Below are 25436 nucleotides of genomic sequence, written 5' to 3' on the forward strand. Positions count from 1 at the left end.
GAATTTGAGCAGGCTCTGGGAGTCGGTGATGGACAGGGAAGCCTGGAGTGCTGCAGTCCATGGGATCATGGAGTCGGACACAACTGAGCGACTGAACTGAACTGAATAAAAATATTGTGAGTTTGCTAGAAATTATATTTTATTTCAAGAAAACAGAATATAAAAGTACAGTTGTACAAAACAGATGCATTTAGTAGGTGGTGTTTTAGTAAGTGTTAGTCACTCAGTTGTTAGACTCTCTGCGACCCTATGGACTGTAGCACACCAGGTTCCTCTGTCCATGGAATTCTCCAGGCAAGAATACTGGAGTGGGTAGCCATTCCCTTCTCCAGGAGATCTTCCTGACCCAAGGATTGAAACTGGGTTTCCCACATTGCAAGCAGATTCTTTACGGTCTGAGCTGCTAAGGGATGTTATTGCAGATTCCTTTCAATATGACATTCCCTGGAGAATTTAAAATATAATTCAGTTCCCCCCCAAAATACTATTATGTTCATGAGTGCATCTACTGAGTAGTATGAGATAAATATTGAAGAAGTATGCAAATAAAAAATCCCAACCTAAATTTTGGAACCAGTTTTATTCTCTGTCCTTCCTTCCTGTTACAAAGATGTAGTAATAACATCACTTCTGGGATCAGAGACTCTTACTTCATGCTCGGTTGACTCCTGTCTCATTCTCTGGGAGAAAAGTTGCATGTGATCTAACTGTGTGTTGACTTCTCCAGGCTCTGCGTGTGAATGAGGAGGCCACATGAACATGTTGGTGACCTCAGTCCCTCTTCAGAGTCTCCTAAGCTTTGTCTCACTAGTGGCCTTGATCAAGACTTCTAATCTTCTCCCTGTCTAGCTACCCCAGCAGTTTAGCTGAGGGAAGCTGCTGACTACAGTGGCTGCATCTGGCAACCCATTTGCTATGCTGGGGTGGTGGGCACTTTCTGGCTGCTATTCATCCTTATCCTGTAGCTTCCATTGCTGCACAAAGCTTGTGACAGAAGCAGTAATGCACACCCATCACGCTCACCAAAAGTGTTTGTATGAACAGCTTTTCAAAAGGCATTATGTTGACATTGCAGTTAAGATTGTGATGGCAGGAAAATGAGGAAGAAAGTGAAGACAAGACCGTGATATAGATAGAGGAAATAGGTAAATGTGGTACTTTTCATATGCGTGCTCACTTCCTCAGCTATCACTGATGAAAATCTTGCCAAAAAACACACCACCGGCCCTGGCTGGCTTTACCACGGCTTAGCACCTGGTCATATCTCTGAACTCTGTTGGAGTCATATTATCTCTCTTGTTAACAATGTAAACTCAAATTTATATCTGGCATCTCATAAGTTTCTTCATCAAAAAAACATTTTCATCCCTTTCTGAGGAAGGTTAGACCTAGTCCGTGAGTCTGGTTTAGGCTATCTTGTCCTATTTTTTGTGTCTTTTCCAACTGTATTTTCCCCCAGGGCTCCTACAAACACTCTTCTCACCTCTGAAAGTGCAAATATGAAAAGCCCTCATGTCAGACATGGTAGGAAGATCCTGCTACAGTTTAGTTAAGTTGGAAGTTAAAGGAGGGAGGTGTTGTTTTTCCCATAATTGCGATCCCTGTTAATGAATGATACATGTTCTAAACATTTACCACAGTTTCTTTTGTCTTTGTTCTCTCACTGAATTAAAAATAAAGTATAGATTTTTTTTCAAGACAAGTGAAGTTTTTTAATTCACCAGAGAATTAAAAACAGAGAAGAATTGCACTGCATGTCCCCCTGTTGACTTCAGGAGCAACTGGTGTTGTTCGGAAATGATCACACAGGCATGTCTACTTCTGGGCACTGAAAGTACTTTTCTCTCTTTTCATTCTCTGACATCTTAGAAGGGAAAACAAGGACTTTTCATCTGTTTGGGGACAAAGAACTGATGGAGTGAGTGACACAGCACTTTTATTCTTGGCAAGACTTGACATCGAAAGAGCAGTGGGAGATAGCTTTCAAGTGGGCCTTAGGAGAAAATTCAAAGGACTGTGTTTCTGCAGGGTCAAGTATCTCTATCCTGAGAAAATCACCAAAACAGCAGGGCTGGAGGCAGTGGGCACTGTCACTCACACATGCTGTTAGCTGTCACGTTCTGTTCTGTTATGCAGAAGACCTTACAAGAATAGTGATTCATCGAATAAAATAGTTCATTAAGATAAAATTAGATGGTAAGGAATGTAAGTCAGCATTTTAGAACTGTTACAGTAAAAAAGTACTTTGTAATATGTTTTAGAATTCATGTCCTAAATAGTATTATCTTGATTGTCTGTGGGGGGCATATCAGTTAAGAATCTCATGTGTTTTTGCATAAAAGCCTTTTTTCCACCTGTGCCAAGCTAGTATCCTAGATTGATTGTGAAGGTGCAACACTAGAAAAATAAATAATGTAAGGTGCTAAATTTTTGTTCTTTGAGGTTATTTAGGTCAAATTTCATCCTAAGTTTCGTTATTGTATCTCACCTGGGCATCATTCTCTCATTGATTCGAATATTTTTTTTTTCTTTTTTTTTCTCCCTTTATTTATTTATTTATTTTTTCAGTGGGTTTTGTCATACATTGATATGAATCAGCCATGGAGTTACACGTATTCCCCATCCCGATCCCCCCTCCCACCTCCCTCTCCACCCGATTCCTCTGGGTCTTCCCAGTGCACCAGGCCCAAGCACCTGTCTCATGCATCCCACCTGGGCTGGTGATCTGTTTCACTATAGATAATATACATGTTGTTCTTTCGAAACATCCCACCCTCACCTTCTCCCACAGAGTTCAAAAGTCTGTTCTGTACTTCTGTGTCTCTTTTTCTGTTTTGCATATAGGGTTATCGTTACCATCTTTCTAAATTCCATATATATGTGTTAGTATGCTGTAATGTTCTTTATCTTTCTGGCTTACTTCACTCTGTATAATGGGCTCCAGTTTCATCCATCTCATTAGAACTGATTCAAATGAATTCTTTTTAATGGCTGAGTAATATTCCATGGTGTATATGTACCACAGCTTCCTTATCCATTCATCTGCTGATGGGCATCTAGGTTGCTTCCATGTCCTGGCTATTATAAACAGTGCTGCGATGAACATTGGGGTGCACGTGTCTCTTTCAGATCTAGTTTCCATGGTGTGTATGCCCAGGAGTGGTATTGTTGGGTCATATGGCAGTTCTATTTCCAATTTTTTAAGAAATCTCCACACTGTTCTCCACAGTGGCTGATGGGAGGGGGGATCGGGATGGGGAATAAGTGTAAATCTATGGCTGATTCATATCAATGTATGACAAGACCCACTGAAATGTTGTGAAGTAATTAGCCTCCAACTAATAAAAAAAATTAAAAAAAAAAAAAAATGGGCCAGAGAACTAAACAGACATTTCTCCAAAGAAGACATACAGATGGCTAACAAACACATGAAAAGATGCTCAACATCACTCATTATCAGAGAAATGCAAATCAAAAACCACAATGAGGTGCCATTACACGCCAGTCAGGATGGCTGCTATCCAAAAGTCTACAAGCAATAAATGCTGGAGAGGGTGTGGAGAAAAGGGAACCCTCTTACACTGTTGGTGGGAATGCAAACTGATTCGAATATTTTTTAGTCATCTGTTTCCTTCCCAACTTACAACTAACACCACATCTTAACTCTACCTGCAAACATATTCTTGTCTCTGGAATCAATGAAATTGAAATGAAAAAAAGCAAGGAGAACAATAGAATTTGGACATTTTATTTCTGTATTTCTTAATAGATTCTTTAAAGTAAAATCCGTATTTCACAGTTAGACAAAATGATTTTTTAATCTCATTGAAATATCCAGCACACAATTTACATTTACTGATTGCCAGCGTTATGGTAGTAGGTTTCTCAGAAATCCAAAGCTGATAATTGTCTCTGAGAAAGAAAGTACCCTGAGATACTCAAGATCCATAGAGATACAGTGAAATGTCATATATAAGTTTCTTCTAGTAGTTACATTAAAAAAGCTAAAAAAGAATACATAAATTTTTAATAATGTATAGAATTCAATGTATCTAACATTATTATTTCTATATATAATCAAAATGTAAAAATGGAGATACTATATTTTATATTTTTTATTACACCAAGTTTTCAATATTCAGTATGTGTTTTATACCATCTAAATTTGAACTAGCCACATTTCAAGTGTTCAGTAACACTTAAAACCACATGTGGTTAGTGGCTACTATATTAGATAACACACTCAGAGATAATAAGGGTAGTAAAATTAGTACATGTTCTAAATATATGAGGAACTATAATTTTAAACCATTTTATACTTCCCACAACTTTGGGTTTTCTTAAAATAAATTTTTACAAATTAGATTTTAAAATCTCATAGGTACTAAGACAGGGTTGTTATAGATGATGCATATATAAAATGAATTTAATTTTAAAATACATTTTAAAAATATGGGTATGATGTAATTTTTATATGTGGATTTATGCACATATACCAACTGAGTTTCTTTTATTAATTTTGATCTATAGATCCTTTTGTTTACAAAGTCTTCATTATATTTCAATGGCCTAAAGTTTGAGTCAATTTTTCTTATTAAAAATATACTGAAAGAATGAATTCAAGAACCAAGCATTTTTAGAACCAGTATTACAAACTTTTCACTGTTAGTTGGATGTCTAATTTGACAGGTGTGGTTTTTAATTTGCAGTTAGAAATGCAATCATTTTCTTTCTTTTTGATTATTTGAATGCTGTTGAGATAAATGCAGCATGCTCTACTTCATTGGCCTCACTTTCTTTTTCCATTTGAAATTCTGTTTAAGTCAGATTCACCTTTGAAGACACACTGGCTCATCTCTAAAACTTCTGCTATAATAGACCCATACCATTTTTGGATTTAATATAAACAGTCTTGTTTTCTTTAAATATTTTAGATATATTTTCTTTAACAGTGAAAAAAAGTCACTGTTTCTAAGTGTCTTTGAGGTCAGAGGGTGAACTTGAACTTCAGATTGTGAGACCAGAATGTGGGCGTCAGTCACTAAATTTGGAAATGAATAGAGCCAACAACCAGAATATTGTGCCTTATTCCACTGGTTTTCCTTACTCACTTTTGCGATGCACTAATTCTTGTGAAGCAGTAACATCTTTTCATGAAAAATGGTCCTGGGGTTAAGTGACACTGAAGTATAATTACTAGGGAGAGGAATGAGGGGAAATAGTTCTTTGACAGAAAATACTGTATCTGGATAAATTGAAATAGATGTGACAAACTATCATACGGAAATAAGAAAAAGTGGTATCTGAAATCAATTCACTTAGAGTTCGTGTGGCTAACGTCTTTCAAGACAGGTGCCATCAAACTTTTTCTGTAAAAGTCCAGAGAGTAAGTATTTTTGTGGACCATTTGGTGTCTGTCAGAATGAATCAGCTCTGCTATTGTAGTTCAGATGGCAGCCATAAGCAATTACAAATGAACATGGCTGTGTTCCAATAAAACTTTATTTACAAGCAGGTGCTTGGCTGGATTTGACCCATGTAACTCCCGTGTAAGAATATGTTGGGTAGCTGCGCTGCAACTTTCACCTTGGATGCTTCTTGAAAATATCCACATAATGGATATGGTTTCTCCTGAATCACATTTCCCACAATGAGACACATTTCTTATCCCAAAGTAACTATTTTATAACTATTTTATAGTTAGGTTATGAATTTGGCTGCTCTAAGAGAGATCTGGGTTTAAGAGAGATAGTGGGCTTAAGCAAGATAGAGGATTATTTCTGTCATGAGTAACTTTCCCTAGAAGTGTATAGCTTATATAGTGATTCAGGGTGTCACCTTATCTTCATCCCCATCCATGGCTCACTATCACCCAGTCTGCCTTTGGAAAGAAAGGTAAGGGTACAACCTGGAAGTTGGTCACATCACTTCTGCTCAGATCTTACTGGTCAGGACTTAGCCAAACAGCCCCATCTAAAACGGCAAGAAAGGTTGAGAAACAGCATTTATTCTGGGCGGTCATGTGCCCAAATAAATTTCCAGAACTCTTACTACTACAGAAAAAAGATGAATAACAATGGGGAGGGCATGTAGCTGCAACTAGCTTTTCTGCTTTACTCTTATATTTATAGAATAGTTTAGGGCCTGAAGGGAGATACTTACATTTTAAAGTTATATTTTACTGTAATTCATGTGAAAGATTATATGCTGTTGTGTTATTTGAGGATAGAGACTATCCTAAAGTCTTCAGGAATTTTTTGACACACAAATAACAGGTATGTACTATACTTGGTTAAAATATCATTTTATAGCTTATGTGATGGCAACTGTCTTGCATATGCTACTTCTTTTCCTGAGTCTATGATAGACATTACTAATAAATCTTAGCATTCCTTCCCACTGAGCTCAGACTTGGCCTTGGGCTCCTCTGTATTCTGTTCCAATCAGGTAGAGATGGCATTCTATCAGCAGTTTATTTGTTCTTGTTTAAAGTTACAGCATTCTTCTTTTTGTATCTTTGACACCAATCTTATCTACAGACAGTGGTGTGACAATGAATAAACGAAATGTTGTTTTTTGTCTATTTAAGTCAAATCTTCCTCCCTTAAATTTTGTTTAATTTTCATCTTGCTTTTATTTCCAGACTATGCTTAATATTTCATTTTATATAACTAATTTTAGTCACACAACCAGAATTGGAATAATTTTATTCAACTTCTTAATTTTTTAGATAGAAAAAACTGAAACTTAAAAAGATGAAAGGACTTACCCATGGGAACACAGTTAGATAGTGCCAGCATTGAAACGAGGTTTCTCAATCCCTACTCTACCACTCCAGTGCTCTCCTTTTGCCAAGATGAAATCAGTAAATGACAAGAGTATTTAAAAATCAGGAATAATTATAGCATTAATTAGATAAGACTGATCAATATCAGAACTTTAATTTTTCAAGTTTCTATTTCTTGCGTTAGTAGGCAAGAACCAACATATTTCATCTTTTTTTTTATGTAAAAGAATTGGTACCCTGAGCAGTCCTTGGTCTAATGTTTGGCTGCCTCTAGAACTTTTCAAATTTTGCAAAATGGATTTGACGTTGTGAAAAGTAGGATTTGCAGATTGCTTTCTAGGACGTCCTCATTTTAGTCTATAAAGTATGATGCTGCTGTTCTTTTAATACCTGGGCATTTCCTGCTTCAGTAAGGTGCCTTTATGTGAGATTCAGAGTACTGACTTTTGTAGAATATTTTCCAGAGTAATTTATAATAGTGATTTTAAATTTGTTTTAGTGTATTTTGAACCATGGGTCTATCAGGTTATGCTGCTTCTCATTTTATTCAGATCTTTTCATGCATTCAGAATCACCTGTACTCTCTCAGACAAGGCTGTCCGCTGACCTTCCTCATGTGCTAACAGGTTTTCTCAGCAGGTGTGCTGCTGCACCTGAAAACCCTCATACACAGGCAAGTGAAGTTATAGTATCTTATTGTTTCAAGGACAGAAAAAAGAACCATCAGCAAAAATAAGTTCAAGACAGAGAAATCAATTAGAGCAAGAAAATCTAACTATAGTGTGCATCTAAGAAAGTATACTTTAAAAAAACATATTTTAAAAGGTGGACTAAATCTTCCCATCAAAACTTTGAGTCCTCTAAGTTCCAAAAATGATGACACTTTCACATGACAGAGAAAATTAGTCTAGTACAATAGACCAAAGGAAATTTTGATAGATCAAAATATACTAAAAATAATTTTGAAGAAGTACTTGAAAGCAATGAAAATTCATGAGTATAACCGAAAGACAGAACATAATTCATTCTGATGGAGCTAATCCTTGAGCTTACCTCATATTCCACACTTTGAGAGCACTGTATATTCAGACACAGAGAGGACAGGATTCTCCTGCATACTGAAACCACGCTCAGGTAAATCTGGAATGCCTGCTCATCATTTGGACACCTTGCCTGGATGCATGGTATCTACTTTTACTTTTTTGCTTCCAAGTTGGCCCAACAAAAAAACCTTTCTCAACAGATAAGAAGTGACTTATCCATGTGGCTCTTTTAGTGGTTCATTTATTTAGTAAACATTTAATGAGCATTTACTATGACTTAGATGCCATGGAAACTTACGTTGGAAAAGTAAAGTTGTAGCCCTCAGAAATTCACCATCTAATATGCAAGGTAAATAAATGAACAAATAATTTCTGGACTACACAGCCAGTTACTGCGAAAGCAGGGAGTTTTGCCCAAGTGTCGACAGAGGAGATGGTTGGAGGCCGGCTATGAGGCTTTGGGGGTTCATGAGGTGGAGAGGGTGGGACAAAGAATTCAAGTTGAAAGTAAGATAAAGTAATGGGGGTACAATATGGCCTTTTGGTTGTTTGGTGTGGTAGGAGTGTAAGGTGAGGGGGAAGGTGTGGCAAAGACTTGCATTTAATGATTTATCAGATATTGAACAACTCTTTCACTTGGGCCTTGTGCAGGGACTCTTTCACAGATATTTTTTAACATCTTTATTAAGATATAATTTACATACCAGAAAACTTACTCACTTAAAATATTCAATTCAGTGGTTCTTAATATATCCAAGATATCTAACTGTTGACATACATTTTTTCCTAGTATACGTTAATAATATTTTTTTCCGTAATGTTAGGTTATTGATTTGAGATCTTTTAAAAAATTTATGTGTTTACAGCTATAAATTTCCCTCTGGGTACTGCTTTCTCTGCATCCCATCCATCTTGGTATACTGTATTTTTGTTTTTATTCATACTAAGGTATGACCAGCAAAGGAACTGCGAAAGAATGAGTAATGTAACAAACAGGAAGAAAGGCAGAGCATTTAGGTAGCAACAGGGGTAGGGGATGATGCTGGAAATGTGAGAGAATTCCTATATGGTTATATCTAGCTTCTCAGAGAAATACAAGTTGAAGTCAACAGTTAAAAGAATGGGTTGGGAATATTGAAGGTCAGAAAACAGACGAGAAAGAATTAAATGGGCTTCTTGGAGAATGTGGAAAATTTGCTTATAGGAAACAGATTTACCAGGCATTTTTTGGTACCTATTTTGAATTCAAGAGGAGCCCAGTCAGCAACACTATGCTCATTTTCTGAAGGGCATGCTCCCAGTAGGTAGAGAGTTCAAGTAGAGTCAGTTGTTTTCCCAAGTGAGTGAATAAAGGATCATAAAGTATCAATAATAATGTGTTAAATGTGCTTCATCATACATACACGGATACAGACACAGCACACACAGACACGTACCCCCCCACACCACACTTATTCACATACATACTACACTGCCATGTGCATGCCTACACACTCATACATATCACACTTATATATACACCCGCATCACACTTAGCACTAGCCCACTTAATTTTTGCAATAACTCCCCAACAGCACTTTACTACTATTTTTGAAGAATGTGAAGATTAAAGGGTGCTTGTAGTTTCCTCTGTGTGAATCATTCTCCCCAAATCCTTCCGATGTTTTAAACTTGATTATGAAATAAAGTAGAGCCAGTGTTAAGATTCTGTTATGTCCATTTGAACCACTTCTTCGGTGAACTTTGCCTTTGGAACTTTGTCCTCCGACACCTACTACTCTCCCAACTGTCCTAGGACCTCCTTGTGCAGTGAACTATCTCCAGACGTTCCTGTCCACTCATCCACCATCTCTACTCACTCATCAGTGTCCTTAGAATTCAGGCTCTGTTCCTCACTGTCTGCGTGATCGACTTTGTAATATGGGAGCAATAATAATTTATTGTGAGGATTCAAAAATAGAGTGCATGGACATAATATGTATTCAGAAAATGCCAGATTGATCTTTCTCTCTCAGTCTCAATATTCTTTACCTATTGTATCTGTCCTCATCATATTTCCCAAGGATCTTCATTTAGCTAAGCATTTTTTACTAGTATAATTTAATTCTTTAATTCTTGATGATAGAATCGTAAATTTAATAGGGTTCTTCTGGAAATAATGTCAGAAGCTATGTGTGTGTTAGTCACTCAGTTGTGTCCAAATCTTTGCGGACCCATGAAATTCTCCAGGCAAGAATACTGGAGTGGGTTGCCATTCCCTTCTCCAGGAGATCTTCCAGACCCAGGGATTGAACCTGGGTCTCCTGCATTGCAGACCAATTCTTTACCATCTGAGCTACCAGGGAAGTCAGAATCTATGTTGACTTAAATGCAACTTCAGGTGGGCAAAAGCATCATATTTAGGGCATGTGGATTTTTTCACTTGATTCAGATCATGCAGAAGAACTGACTTTGATAATCATGAGTTAAGCTATAACATTGAACACATTTTTTTTTTCTTGCCCTGTTTGTTCAAGTACTTCATAAGTAAAATGAATTATTAGGTCTTTCTGAAACATCTTTGAAATATCACAGGTTTGTTCTGTTTCCAAGGATTTTTGACAATGCAGCAGAACAACATTGCAGTATCATAAAAAGGTGTTGTGTGACTGGCATAAACTCAAAGGACATTTCTTTAAAAAGCGTCCCTAGGGAATGAGATTGAGACCATTGCTCTCACTTCACTTTTGGCTCCTGTGACACTGGCTGTCACATCTGCTGTTCAAGCCCCAAGTTGTGAGTCATTTTTGGTCTCTAAGGACAAAGGATTTTAGATAAATGCACCTCATTGACTAGTCTATTTTTTTCTGCAGTGATTATAACTCACTGTTTTATTTTGAAAACAATACTAATGACTAAGGTTAGTCCTGAGTGGTGGCAGAAAGTAATAAAATGAATGCATTCCTGCTTTTTAGAAGTTGTAAGATTGAGTACATTAGCTTTTTGTGATCCATGGCATACAATTGTCGAGAGGCAAAGCTGAGAATTTGTTTTCACCTTTCACATTTCCCTTTTATTCCTTAATTCTTAGAAATACTGACAAATTATATGGTAGTCAGTGACTTTGTGTATATTGGCAAGTGCAAGTAATACTACACTTAAACTGATTAGCAGCAATGCTCATAATCTGTGCAGAATACAGCCACCCCCATCGCTGGCATTATAGTCATGTGGTATTATGCATGCAAAGCTATGTTCCTATGGTGTTGATGTTATGGGAAGTAGCAGACTGTTTTCTTAATTCTCATAAGTTGAATTTCCCCCCCAAGACTCATTATGAAAAGGCATGTTGAAACGTGTGGTGTCATTCCGAGATTGTTCTCACGCGGTGACAGGCAACAAAAGGAGAAAAACGTTTTTAACAATTTCTGAAATGTGATCATTAGAAATCACTCTCTGAAATTAATGAGATGCAAGAGAAAGCCAAGAGCTTAATAGATCATACTGTGTGTGCAACTTGATGAAGGTTTTAAATGCGGATGTGATTATTTGCCAAGTGAAAGCAACAGTTTTCATGATCAACTACTTTCTCACTAATTCTGCTTAATGAAAGTTGAGCAGATCTACAATGATAAACACTGAAATGATTAAAAAACATTCTGACCCTGAAGAAATTATTTGTCATTAACAACTAAAATTTTAGTTTTACTCACTTAATCTTCTATTTATTTTATTTATTTACTTTTTTTTTTTTTGAGACGAAATGTTTAAAAAATCAGCTAGAAGGTAAATCCTCCCACCCAAACGACTGAGTCTCTCATTTTAGTTCCTTGTTTTTCCCCATCTGTTGACTCTTGGCGTTTCCCTTTGCTGCTTCTGGTCCCCACCTGGCCCCGTCGTGCTTCTTCTGTTGAGCGTCTGTCTCCATGGAGACCGACTGCTCATAGGGAGGAGCCCAACACAGCATCCAGCCCTCCATCTCACCGGACCCCCTTGGTGGATCAGCCTCGGTCTGATCGCAGTGCAGAGGAGAGACGTTACCTCATCTTTAGAGGAGCATAAATGTGTTTGGGACCTAAATTCCTCCCTCTGTGTGGGTTCTGAGATGCAGCTCGATAAAGCCCTGAGAAGAGAGCTAGGGCGCCATCTGTTTCCCCCACATCAGTGTCAGGAGAGCCATGATGATTGTCGGAAGGACGCAAAGGGGGAAAGAAGATGAGGGAGAAAAGAAAATTAAGGATTCTCTGACAAATTTACAGCAGCAACCCAACTGTGCAGGGGAAAGGTTAACTAGAAACTCGAAAAAAAGAAGAAAAGCTAACTGTATATACCTCCGTAAAATACACCATTGTTACAAATACAGAAGTACTAAAATTTATTTAAAAAAAAAATGTGTCCCTTAATGACTAGAGGAACTGGGTCATTAAAGAATGTCAGAAAAATTGCTTATTTTGCAGAGAAGGCACATGGGTTTATAGGAAAGCATAAAATCACTGAAATTCTGTTCTTGGGTACTGTCTTACACTTTGGACATTCGAGCCCTTTTATTAAATTTTGTTTCTACCAACAGTAATATTTCTTACACAAGTATATCTGGAAAGTTTTAAAAGTAGATTTTTAGACCTGAATTTTTAGACCTGAAAAAGCTGTAATTGCCTATGTGATAGATATGTGTTAAAGTTTAAATTTAAAAATACATATGGTAGAGATTGAGTGAATGCCACTTATAATTTCAGGGTATCAGAATCACTGTGATATTGGAGGCACCAGAACTGACAAATTCTTTTGTCTTGTAAACAGACTTGTGTAGAAAGACATTATTACCTTCCTGGTGTGCTGTGATGTCTCTGGACAGCTGGATGAATCCACGATTTGATTTTCAGTCACTCCATCACACTGGAATTTAGTTCCAGTTTGCAATTATATCTCTCTGAATCACTGCTTTTAAATTGGGTATTTTCCTACAGTATAGATCTTTACCTTCTATATATACAGAAAGAAACATCTATGAAAACAATAGTGAATAACATTTTTTATTTCTTTGTGGTTTACGGAGTCTCTAGGAACATACCTGGCTTCAGCTGGATCTTAAAAGAAGGCTGAGAAATGGGAATAGTTATAATAACCAAGGTTCAGAGAAGTCAAGTGATTTGCCTAAGGTCACACAGCTAGTAAGTGGGAGATCTCAAACCCAGTTCTTTTCACTCCAGTGCCTGTGCAAGCCTACAAGCTAATTAACAGTTTGCTAATGGTAAGTTAAGGATAGATGCTTTTTCTTTAAAGAGTCATTCAGGTGTTAGACTGGAAATCAGTATAACAAAACTAGGGAACAAAACAGGATTCTGTCATTCTCTGGGAGTGATTCCTCAGTACCTTTGTCTGCTGTGTACTTTTCAGTATAAAGAGAATTCCAGCTGTACTCATCCACTACAAGACATAATACTACCTATGAGTTTTCTAGGAATGAAAATAGAAAATCTCTTTACTTTTAGTACTGTTTCTTTGGTATTTATGCAATACCTGCCAAAAGCAAGTAACCTGAAATAAGTGGGCCTTAAAATCCTAGAATCTAACAAAGCTATTTTTCTCCGTGTTGGTAGGAGTGTGTGTTACTGAGTTAGTTCTTTTTAGATGGGCTCTTGACTCCACGAGCTTGGAAGCCACATGGGCTTTTGTGATTCTGTAAGCTATCTTGGGCCAGTCATTCCCATCATCCCTGTGCTCAGATGACAATAAGTAGACCTGTCCAATCAGTCAGTGACTAATAGAGCTCATTCATCATTTAGTGTTCTCACTGTTAATAATTTAGCAAACATTAATTAAATATTTTCTGCACCAAGCGTTGTGCTCACTATATACAAGAAAGGATAAAACATTGTTCCTAGCATTAAAGAGCTTTCAGTCTAGTTAAATTTGCCACCCATGTGAACTAAAAATTCTGCTACTGATGGGCTGTTTCTGAGGTTTTGAAAAAGAGAAGCTGATACACTGGGAAGTCATTTAAACCTGGTTACTTAAAACCATACAAACTGGTGACATATCTAGGAAAGGGTTCCTATATGTTCACCAGACTGATCTCCACTGCTAGCCCACCATGTAAAATACAATTGCATCATTTCAGGATGAAGAGTAATGCTGATTATTGGCTAATTTTGGCTCTCTGCTTCATTATCAAGTGCACTTCCTGAGAGCCCTGTATTTCCTGGTTTAAGTGTGGCTGATGACGTACTTGTAACCAGGGGACTGAGTTCAGCCCAAGTGCTTCTCTCGGAGTAACAGGGAGCATGCCAAGTAAACAAGAACTTGGCTGTACTATGTCTAAAGGAAGGAATGCAAAGATTAATTCTCTGGCCCTAATATCTTTAATCCAATGATTCACAAACAAAATGACGCCATTTGAATTTTAGTAACTGTAATGGTACAACAATTACTGACTTTTATTAGTATGTAATTAACCCTGTAGTGTGTCAAGATGACAGTAGTAATTTTCTGTTCACTCAGAGTTGCTCACAGACCTCCATATAACGAGTTGTGTTATTTTCAGGGATATAACCAGTTGTATTCATTCAGTACTCTGATGGTCAATCAATGTCAACATTTGTGATCATGTTGACAGCTAACAGTGATAGGTATGCTTATTACATTTCACAGAGTATTTGTTTTAATCCTCAATGGATTTAAAGTTCTGAGGCAAAGGTGGAGTATGTGATTGGAGATAGCAATGGAGAGGGTGTGGGGAGAGTTAGGCAGTCCATCAAGCCAGTACTCCCAGGTTCAGGACTCTTTTTATCTGACCTGTGTGACTGCCATTCCAAAGATGATTTGAATCAACCTACCATGCTTACTTATTTGAAGGCTGTCCTGAATGATGCAGTTACCTCTCTCTATGTCAGGTCCTGTCTATTCCAGGACTGTCCATTGATTGCTGAGTTCTCCAAAGCATTGTTGCAATCTTCATCACTGTCATGGCGAATCTTCTATCATGTCCACACTGATACCTGCTCTAGGCCACTGCCAGAGCATGGAATACTATTGTTACAGGGGCTCATAGCTGTGTGTGTCTCTGGCACATGGGTACCTCTCTTTCCAGTGTTCCTCCTCTTCTGGCCTCTGAACTCTCAAAGCATGACAGGCCTCATGAAGTACCCCTTCAGTGCAGGAATCAGACCACGCCTGCCTGTGTTTTACCCGTGTTACATTTCAGTGTCATCCTCAAAGCTCAAGGCCATTCAAGTAGGGCAGAGGCCACGGGTCTGAGCTAGGCTGCAGGAGACATGTCTTTTCTCTCTGTTTTTAAAGCCTCTCTTTCCTATTGTAGTGGCCACTTTCACTTTCCCCATCACCCCTATAAGGTGAGTTTCCCTCCTTCCCAAAGCTTGGGACCTTACACAAACAGGTAATAAATTTCCATAGTCTCTATATGAACCTGAGGCACACAGACTGTTCAGAGGAAGCCAGAGAGTTGTTTTTATCAGTAATGGCCCCAGTGTTCACCAGTGTGTAAAACACAATTAATAATCATAGAATAGATTGCACATTATTGGCCTTTAAGGCCTTAATTAAACCTATCTTTGCACTCAAAGCAAGTAGCAACTGGTTCATGTATCTACCTAAAGTTTGTCAAATTCTTGGAAACTTTTGGGATCATTTGATAAAAATGAGCAGAGATAGTAGCTCAAGTTGTTTTCTGGGTAACAGATCTTGTTTAGGCTTCCTCCCCCTACCCCGCCCAGTGCAGCTTGAAAACCACCTGACAGTAATTAAATTATTCTAACAACTCACTCCCACCTCCCACACACATTTTCTCCTTTTGTTTTGTTATTTGGTGGTGTGTGCAATTATCTTCTTTTAAGAAACAAGCACAGCCGCCCACAACTACACGTGTTAACTGTGAATCTGAACTTGTGGCAATGGGAAGGAGGCATTCTTTTCCCTTTTCCTCACAGGTTGTAAACTGGTTATTCACATTTTCTTTGATGAGAATTTTAAGCACCGAGCTCTGTCTTCCTAAGCACATGCAGCAGATGGTTGGGAATATTGTGTGATAAGGAAACTTGGCTGATTTCTTTAGTTATTTTCACCTCCTGAACACATTCCAGAGAAATGCAATGGCATATTTTAGGGCGTGTCTTTACAGGACCTCTTTCCTTAAATATGAATATAATTTGCTGATCTGTTCATTTTAGGGTTCATCTGGAGGATGTCTCTGCTGTAAGTGATCTTGTAGCATTTTCTTATAGCATTTTCAAGTCTAAAAAATTAGACTTCTGTTGAAAGCTCTCCTGGGTGTTGCTGCCTAGGAATTAACCCAGCTGTTCCTTCTTTTCACGTAGGCAGACTATGAAGCAGAAGGGAATGAAGCACAATATTTAGATGACCTCTAATGACCTCCACACATTTTATCTGTGTGATGAGATAATCTGCGTAGATGAGGAAAAACATTTCCACGTCACCGACTTGCTCTGTGAACTAACTTCACCATTTACTAGCTTGGGGGCTTCAGCCATGGTCCTTAGACTCCATATATTTCTGTAATATGGGATAACCATTACTATTTCCTTGGGTCTATGAGGATCAACAGACATTAGGGGGTAAAACCTTTTTTTTTTTTTTAAATCAGAGTGCTCAATGAAAAATAGTGACACTGCTAGACAAATGATATAGAAATGTGAACACACAATCTGATTGGTATGCATGAGGGCTTCTTTCTTTCTTTCTTTTTTTTTTTTAAGATTTTTCTTGATATGGACAATCTCCAAAGTTCCTACTGAATTCATTACAATATTGCTCCCACTTCATATCTTGGCCCTTTGGCCATGAGACCTGCAGGACCCCAGTTCCCAGACCAGGGACCGAACCCACTCCCCCTGCACTAAAAGGCTCAGTCCCAACCACTGGACCACCAGGAAAGTCCCTGCATGAGGACTTTCTTGCTGCAGATACATCTCAAACATCTCAAAGTCCTCTGACAGCCAGCAACGCCCTGGATGGCCTCAGCTCAACTGAAAATGCTTGTTGGTCTTATATCCCTTCCCAATATACTTCCTTGTCTCCAGTTATTGCTTTCAGAGAGCATGCAGGCTGACAAATTGACTCCAACATTGTAGATTCAGGGGAGATTAGGGTAATAGACTGTGGGAGTCAGAAGAGAGCTCTCAGTGGAAGAGGTGGTGGTAGTAGCCATAGCAGCAATAAACCTCCAGGGAAGCAACGGGATAGACTACTGAGTGGCTAACAGATCACCAGCTAATTTGGCATGTATGAACCACTCATGTATTCAACAATCAATGGGTTAAGACAGTATGCTGTTTTATTATGTCACTATTTTGTTTATGTAAGCAACTTTAGTAATGTGTGTTTTTGCTTGTGTGTTTAAGATATCCAGGTCTTCTCATCTCATAATTTTTATGTATATTTCTACCATTTGCATAAAGGATTTAAAATTTTCTTTTTTTGGATTATCCATTTACGTATATATGTATGTACATATCTTATAAGGACAAACTACAACTTTTTGGAATGTGATTTACATTCTTTGTAAAGATTTGCCCTTGGTCTTACTCTGAATGTCCAAATAAGGTTTTAGATAACCTCTGGTAAATTCATTCTTGTTTCATTTGTATAGAAGTTTTCATCTCTCCAGTCCAATGACTGGATATATAGATTTTTACATTTTAAATGTTTGGATCAATTTTAACTTTGGAGAAGTGGCAATAATTCATCCATTGAAACATCAATATTAGAGAGAAAGGATCAGTTGTTTAAAAAAAAAACAAACAGAAAGGCAAGAGTGATTTAGAAGAAATAATAAACCAGAAACTTTTTCTGGCTCAAATAGTGATTAATAAATTGATGCAAATATGAATTAAAAGAGATAGGAGATCATGGTGGAATTAAAAGTTTCTATTTCCTAATGATAATTTTAGCTTCATGTTTAGTTGGAAATAGTCCACTCTTTTGGTTTGTTCAGTGTAAGTTTCCTGTTTCCTATGCCCCTGAATCAGTTAATGTTTTTAAGAGGCCACTATCAAAATGCAAATGGATTTTGCATTGTAAATGAGTTCCTTAGGTGACTTAGGCAGATAGAGGATGACTTCAGTGGTCCTAGATTAGAAATTCTGAAGGATCTTAAGAGTGAAGTGTTAGTCACTCAGTTGTAACTGACTCTTGACAACCCCATAGACTATAGCCCACCAGGCTCCTCTGTCCTTGGAATTCTCCAGGCAAAATTACTGGAGTGGGTTGCCAATTCCTACTCCAGGGGATCTTCCTGACCTTGGGATTGAACCTGGGTCTCTTGCATTGCAGGAAGACTCTACCATCTGAGCCACCTGGTCTATAATTCTAGTGCTGCCACTAACCAAGAATATTGAAATGGGTTGCCATTTTCTATGCCAGAGGATCTTCCTGACCCAGAGATCAAACCCATGTCTCTTGCATCTTCTGCATTGGCAGGCAGATTCTTTACCAACTATGCCACCTGGGAAGCCCCTTACCAGTGAGGCTGGTCTATAATTCTTGTGCTACACTGTCCAGTACAGCAATCACTAGAAAAATGTGGGCATTGAAATTTAGATTAATTAAAATTACATTTAAAGTTTAATCATCAAAGAATCTCTTTGATTCAGTCAGTTCAGTTCAGTTGCTCAGTCATGTCTGACTCTTTGCAACACTGTGGACTGCAGCACGCCAGGCTTCCCTGTCCATCACCAACTCCTAGAGCTTGCTCAAACTCCTGTCCATTGAGTTGGTGATGCCATCCAACCATCTCATCCTCTGTCATCCCCTTCTCCTCTTGCCTTCAATCTCTCTCAGCATCAGGGTCTTTTCCAATGAATCAGTTCTTCACATCGGTGGCCCAAGTTAGGCTACAGTTTTTTAGAATTTTTGGAGGCATTTTTCTTTCTCTGTATTCATGCTGTCTCATTTCACTTATTCAGCAAGTATACATTGAGTGCCTATTAAGTGCCAGGGGATACAGCAGAAAACGAGCAAAATTCCTGCCTGAAAAGAACTTCTCCTTTAGTAGAGGGAAACAGACAATAGACTGAAAAAAAAATTGGTAGAATATATACTGATAGTAGTATTAGCACTGCTTTAGCTAAAGTTTTGCAAATCTCCTTAATATTTGGCTTTATAGAAGACAATTAGATTCTCATATTTCCTACAGCATTCAATCTGTTGTGATATGTTGTTTTGGTTGAAGTATATGAACAAAATGTATTCTTACAGAGATACGTATTTAGAAAAGGGAAGTGTTTTCAGATAATAGTGGATATTCTTCTTTGATATTCTACTAGTATAAGTAGTAATTCTTTGGGACTTACCCCGTGATCCAGAGGTTGATTGCTTCTTCCAATGGAACTAAGGTCCTATATGCCACAGAGTGTGGTCAAAATTTTTAAAAAGTTAATAGTTCTTCAACATTATTTTCAATATCAATTCAAAATATATTTGAGCAATATAACTTTATTGGAACTATAGCAATAAACTTTTTTTTCATTTATTTTTATTAGTTGGAGGCTAATTACTTTACAATATTGTACTGGTATTTGTCATACATTGACATGAATCAGCCATGGAGTTACATGTATTCCCCATCCCAATCCCCCCCCCCACCTCCCTCTCTACCCAGTCCCTCTGGGTCTTCCCAGTGCACCAGGCCTGAGCACTTGTCTCATGCATCCAACCTGGGCTGGTGATCTGTTTCACCCTAGATGATATACATGTTTCGATGCTGTTCTCTCGAAATATCCCACCCTCACCTTCTCCCACAGAGTCCAAAAGTCTGTTCTGTACATCTAGTCTCTTTTTCTGTTTTGCATATAGGGTTATCATTACCATCTTTCTAAATTCCATATATACGTGTTAGTATGCTGTAATGTTCTTTATCTTTCTGGCTTACTTCACTCTGTATAATAGGCTCCAGTTTCATCCATCTCATTAGAACTGATTCAAATGAATTCTTTTTAACGGCTGAGTAATATTCCATGGTGTATATGTACCACAGCTTCCTTATCCATTCATCTGCTGATGGGCATCTAGGTTGCTTCCATATCCTGGCTATTGTAAACAGTGCTGTGATGAACATTGGGGTGCACGTGTCTCTTTCAGATCTGGTTTCCTCGGTGTGTATGCCCAGAAAACTATAGCAATAAACTTTTTGTACTCTGTTTTATTAATACCCATTGATCTGTCTCATACTGTGAAGACATCTTTACTCATGCCTAATTTGACGACATCATGAAGTGGTCATTTGGAAAATATTGAATATTGAGTTATGCAGACTTCCAAAATGGTATGATGCATTTTATTGTGTAATATAAAAAGCACATTCACTCATATTGCCACCAGTCTTATCAAAAAGTTTTCAACTGTTCAGAAGCTTTCAAGTCCACAGTGGCAGATACGCATTTTTAAAAATTCTGATTTCACCAAAGAATCTTCAATTTTATCATTGGCATCAAATTTCTGTGGTTCCTTTTCCTTGAAAAGTGACAAACTCATTGTTCATTTTTTCAGGAAAATACCTGCAAATAGCCAATACCAATGATGATAGTTTGTCTATCAATTATTGTTTTAAGTTAAAATGGTATTCCATGAAAAATGTGGTTAGTTGAGCTTACAACACAAACAATTGCAGATGCGTATTTCAGCATTTAAAAAAGTATTTTATGTATGTTTTTATAATCTAGAGTCTTACAAAACACATGAACTCAAAGGTTGATATTTAATAACATTAAAATTAAAAATTGATAGTGATTCATTAAGGGCATTTTGAAGTGAGAACTGGCTTCCTCTCCCTTACTCCCTTGCACCATGAGTGTGTGGCGGTGAGAAATACAGATCAGTAGTGCAGTTTTGTGCCATTGCTTGGATTTGTGTTAAGATACAGTTTTCTTGGCCATTGTTTTTTGTACCATATCTACAAGCAGCAACACAGTGAAAAAGTCAAATATTTGAGTATTTTGTAATTTTTTTCCCTTGAAGTGACAGGCTTACTTTGTTGGACTGTCCCTTTCCCTGTAAGGTTCTTGGGGACTGCCGTGGGAGGTGAGGTATTGTCTGCTATTGAATACATTTTCAAGAATTTGATGGTGTTTTAGTTGTGGGGTATGAGAAAAATAGAGGAGGCAAGGAAGACTCCAAAATTGATGCCTGAATAACTAGTGTTCTTATTTGCTGAGAATGAGAAGATGGAAGGAAACAGGTGATGGAGTGGTGATAAGGGAATAAGAGTGGAAAGTCTGGGCTGGGTACAGAAGATTAGGAGTTAGGTATTGGACTTTCTGCCTTGGGAAAACTTGTTGGCCAGTTTTAAAATTTTTATTTCTCAGCTTTGAAAGCTTAAGATTTACGCTTTGTTCTGACTTTTAAGCATCTGGAGCATTTTTCTGATCTTTTACAAGTTTGTGGAAATCATCTGACCATTCTTCATAGCTAGTGTAGCTTTCTTAGTTCTCTCTTTAAGAACTTTACTTTCATTTGGAAGACTCTCTTCTTAGGACTCTGTATAGAAGTGGTTTATAGTGCTAGTATTTGTGCAAAATAGCCCTTTGGGAATCTGACAACAGTTTATGGACCATCAGTTTACTGCTGCTCAGTTCTGATGTTAACCATTCAGAGTTAATGTCAGACTCCACAAGTTTAAGGGCACAAGTCCTCACAAGGCTGTCCTCACTTCATATGTCCATTACAAGTTTGGGGTTCTCAGGCAACCTGTCCTTTTAACCAACTGGCCACAAATTCAGGAATTTTTATAATTCACCAGAACAACTCATAGAATTCAGGGAAGTGTTAGTACTTAAAACCAGTTTATCGTAAAAGACACAAATGAGGACCAGTCAAATGAAGAGACTCATGGGACAAGACTGAGAGGGCTTCAAACGCAGTTTCCACTGTCTTCTTCCCATGAAATGAGAATGCATCTCTTCCTGGATATTGATGTATCAGTGTGTTCAACAACCAGGAAACTCACCTAAGTCTCGGTGTGCAGAGTATTTACTGGTGCTTCAGTACGTGAATTTGATTGACTGAAGCACCTGTCATAGGGCTGAACTCTCTCTCTAGCCCTGCTCCCATCTTCAGAGGTCAGCCTGGGTTAAAGTCCCAATCATATGGCTGTTTGTTCTGGTGAGCAACTCTCATCCTGAGTTATCTCATTAGTGTAAACGAAGGGATGATCTAGGGGCTCATAAATAACAAAGATAATAATAACAAAATAACAAATAGTAACAAAAATAACTCAGGAAATTCTGTCTCAGAAGCTCCATGCCAGAAACCTAGAACAAAGAACAAACAAATTCTTTATTATAAAACAACCCTCTTCACAGAAAGCATCCCAGATTTTGCTTAAAATGTCAGGGGTTAATGGATACCTGTAAAACCCCAGGGTAAAAAAATCCCTGGTTATAGAGTCAAAGACAGACTTCTCTAATGCAGAGTTGAGGCCAGGACCCAATTCAGCCTTAAACTTAATAGGTACATGAAAAGATTTCTAAGCTAAATCTAGGAGGTCTAAAGACAGTCTTCAGAGAGCCTTAGAAATGCTTTTACTAATCCAACCAAATCCAACCAAGTATAATTTCAAAAATATTACTAGTTTTTTTTTTTTTTTTCCTGTAGTATGTAGGTTAAGAAAAAGTGCTAATTTGTAGGACAAGCTGTTGGAGGGAGCAGAAGTGTTTAGGAATTCTGATTGATCTAAATATTAAGAGATACAGAGTTTTTGCACGTGTTGCTTAAGGTTAGGCTTTTACAGCAGGATTCATAGTAACACTGAGTTTAACACCCGCACATGAACAGACCTTCCCGTTCAGTTGATCAGGCCTTCGAGGCACTCGGTATTTTTTTTTCTGATTTCTTCTATAGAAGGAATTTTTGGTAAATGAGAGAAGACTGTGCTTTCTGTCAACCTGTAACTGGTGACTGGTCATGTGCATTAGCCAAGGGATTACCTCTGACTTGAAAGGACCTTTTCTTGAGGTGACTTGTGTTCGAGGTCACAGGCAGTGATTGTACTCTCTAAGCTTATGGGCCTCATGGCACAGTGCTGAAAAAACGATGCTAGCCAAATTCCAGGCCAGCTAATTACATTCTTTCTATCTTAAATTCCACCAATTTTCATAACCTCCTGTGAGATAGCTGTTTTTAAATACTTTATTAATTTTTAATTTTGCATCTTGGAAAACAGACACACTATACATGCAAGGTGAAGTAGAGAGTGAAGGTTATTATCCTGGTCAGATAATTGACATAATGTTGTTTTAATTTAGCTATAATTACAAAGATAATGAGTTTACTTTCTCTATTTTACTCTCTCTCAAGAAAAGGGTTCACTCTGTCTAGATGTGTAAGATAAATTCTTTCAAAATATAAAAAGAAAATCTTAAGTATACTATGCTCTGTAGAGGTGAGAATACTACGGTTCAGTTTAAGAGGAGGTACTTGTGTGAATTGTATCATATGGAATAGGTTCTTGCTTGTGCTCAACTGGCCAATCTTATATTAGTTGTATAGAAGTGAGAATAGTTCTCATCTGCTTTGTCAATCAGGTTTTTAATGATTCTATACCTCTTTAGTAAATAGAGATAAACAGAGCAGTCCTTTCAAGGGCATTTCTGAGTCCCCTTAAATTTATCATGTTATAAGAAATAAAATCATTTATGTTCAGGGCAATATGTGGGCTTTCCTGGTGGCTCAGATGGTAAAGTGTCTGCCTGCAATGCAGGTGATCCGGGTTCAATCCCAGGCTCAGGAAGATCCCCTAGAGAAGGAAATGGCAACCCACTCCAGTATTCTTGCCTGGAAAATTCCATGGGCAGAGGAGCTTTGTAGGCTATGGTCCACAGGGTCGCAAAGAGTCGGACACGACTGATTGACTTCACTTCACTTCAGGGCAATATATTTGATTGTTCTTTCCTTTCTTTGATTTTCAGAAGGGTATTGTGTGTGTGTGTGTGTAAAAGAAGTCACTGTTAGTGATAGCAACCTCCGTCTCTCTTGCCTCACCCTCTTCCCCTTTCCTGTGCCCCTCTACCCTTGCAGTCATTGGCGTGGAATTTGCATTAGTGATCATGAATCTTAGTTGTAGCAGGATCTTTTCTTGTAGTTACTGTATACTAGCTATGTTTTTCAGAGGATGTTGACACATATTCACATGATAGTTCCATGATGACTAGATTATTTGATCTGAAGAGTAAAGGTTTCATACTAATGTAGGAACAGTCACATTTATCTGTAAGAAATGTAGCATGCATCTCTTTTGATTTTACACTGACAAACATTAATTTAGACTTTTTTTTTGCATGTTTATCCTAGTGATGTTGCTGATTCTCCTGGCATTTTATGTAACTGAGCATCACAGTGGTAGAACGGTCATGAGTTAACTCATGTGGACTCATGAACCTGGTGGTGATGGGCAGCCTACTGCTCCTGCTGAAACGGTATTGTATTTTAGAGGATTTTTTTTTTTTTTCTATTTCTGTGATCCAATTAAGTGTGATTCTAGGAAGAGTAAAGATATGGTAGAGTTATTTTTCAATTATTTTTTATTAACTTCTAGTCATTTATTTTCTTAAGCAGCAAGGAACTGTTCTGCTGAAGATCATTTAGGGGGCCCTCCTCCTTCTTGGTGTTACTTATATTTCACCACTATTTTACTATGTTACTTATATTTCACTATTTTATTGCTTATATTTTATTAACTAAATTCAAGTTTGTAAAGGCAAAGATGATAGCATTTTAAACTCATAATGCTTTAAAGTTAACTACTAGTAGATACTTAAATATTACTAATTGATGAAACAGATGACTTGAAAACAGGGCTACCAGATCAAATAGAATGAAGATATAATTGTAAAAATTATCATAAGAGACACAAAATTTTTGTCAAAAGAATGTACTTGATGTCTTTAAATCACATGGTCTGCTCTGATCACCCCTAAATTAAATACTTGCTCTAAAACTTTAGGCGTGCTAAGAAATCTAGTGTCAGATTTTTCCAGTGCTCAGAAAGTTAAAAAAGTATTTTGGGGATTCACAGTATTAAATGCAATAATGGCATCTGATGTGCTTTCAAGTTAGGAAAATCAAACATTGAAATTATTATTTAAATATTGATATTTTAGAAGTGAAATTTGAGGACTTCTATGTGTATATTGTGGGAGAAGGCAAGGGCACCCCACTCCAGTACTCTTGCCTGGAAAATCCCATGGACGGAGGAGCCTGGTAGGCTGCAGTCCATGGGGTCGCTAAGAGTCGGATATGACTGAGCAACTTCACTTTCAGTTTTCACTTTCATGCATTGGAGAAGGAAATGGCAGCCCACTCCAGTGTTCTTGCCTGGAGAATCCCAGGGATGGGGGAGCCTGGTGCTGCCGTCTTTGGGGTCGCACAGAGTCGGACATGACTGAAGGAACTTAGCAGCAGGAGCAGCAGCATGTGTATATGGTAGGCAGCCTTCAAGGTAAACTGCAGTGTCTCTAACCTTTTAATATTTGTGATCTTGGGTAATCATTTCCCTTTGAATATGGATTGGAGTTATGGATTCATTTCTCATAAATAGGATATATCATGAATAAAATACATTTCTGAGGTTAGTTTATAAAAAAAAAAACTGTGGTTTA

At 37.7% G+C, this 25436-nt stretch overlaps 1 long non-coding RNA gene across 1 annotated transcript in view; it reads left to right on the forward strand.

The window, feature by feature from the left end:
* The window catches only part of LOC122447079, a 546471-nt gene that overhangs the window by 146615 nt on the left and 374420 nt on the right, over positions 1-25436 (forward strand). Inside the window, exon 4 of the long non-coding RNA XR_006271124.1 lies at positions 24130-24254. This is a non-coding gene — a long non-coding RNA (uncharacterized LOC122447079). The remainder of the gene's footprint in view (positions 1-24129; positions 24255-25436) is intronic.

The sequence above is a fragment of the Cervus canadensis genome, chromosome 9, assembly GCF_019320065.1.
Source record: "Cervus canadensis isolate Bull #8, Minnesota chromosome 9, ASM1932006v1, whole genome shotgun sequence".
NCBI classification, from domain to species: domain Eukaryota; kingdom Metazoa; phylum Chordata; class Mammalia; order Artiodactyla; family Cervidae; genus Cervus; species Cervus canadensis.